Genomic DNA, 793 nt, shown 5'->3' with positions numbered 1-793 from the left:
TTTTCTCACCTTAACCACAATATTTTACCACCTCTTCATTTTTAAGATTCTTCCTTTTTTACTTTCATATTTCTGCAATTACAGGTCCTAGATATATTTTCCACTTCTAGATTCCCTTCAACATATGCAACTTCATTTTGGGAGATGTACAAGATATGTTGTTTTGTTTTGTATTGAGAAATCTGCCTCATTTTGTTCTACAATGGTGGAAGTCAATACCTTCTAAAACACGACCAGTATGCACCCAGAACCAAGTGGTATACCATACTTGTTCATTCTGTGAGATTCTTCATTCCCATTCTGTCCCCCTCTTTTATCTCATTTATATTTTGGTGGTCAATGTTGGGGCCTTTTACAAGTATTTCTGGTTTATATAAATTTGGGACTGAGCATCTTCTAACATACAGAACTTAATATACTCAGAAACAGAAGAATCACCCTCTAGGACCCCTTAGGTAGAATATATTCTCCCTCCACTACAACTTCATCACCACCACCATCTCCCAGTCACCTCCTTTTTTATCTTCACTTTTTTTTTTCTTTTCTCTTTTGCTTTTTCTCTTCTTCTTTAGGATTCCTGACCTTTTATTTTTTACTACTTTGTTTTAAAATTTGTTTTTTTTTTTTTCACTTTAGTGGTCCTTTTGTTTTATTTTGTTCTGATCTTTGTTTTCAGTTTCTGGTCTCTGACCTCAGCAGAATCATTTAGGGTGAAATTTACTTAGGTCATGGTTGATATTCTTGATGCAGCCCACTCATATAGCCACTCTGCACTGAGTAAAATGACTAGGAA

This window comes from Vulpes vulpes, chromosome 12, assembly GCF_048418805.1.
Source record: "Vulpes vulpes isolate BD-2025 chromosome 12, VulVul3, whole genome shotgun sequence".
Classification (NCBI taxonomy): Eukaryota; Metazoa; Chordata; class Mammalia; order Carnivora; family Canidae; genus Vulpes; species Vulpes vulpes.
Note: the sequence above shows the minus strand (reverse complement) of the source record.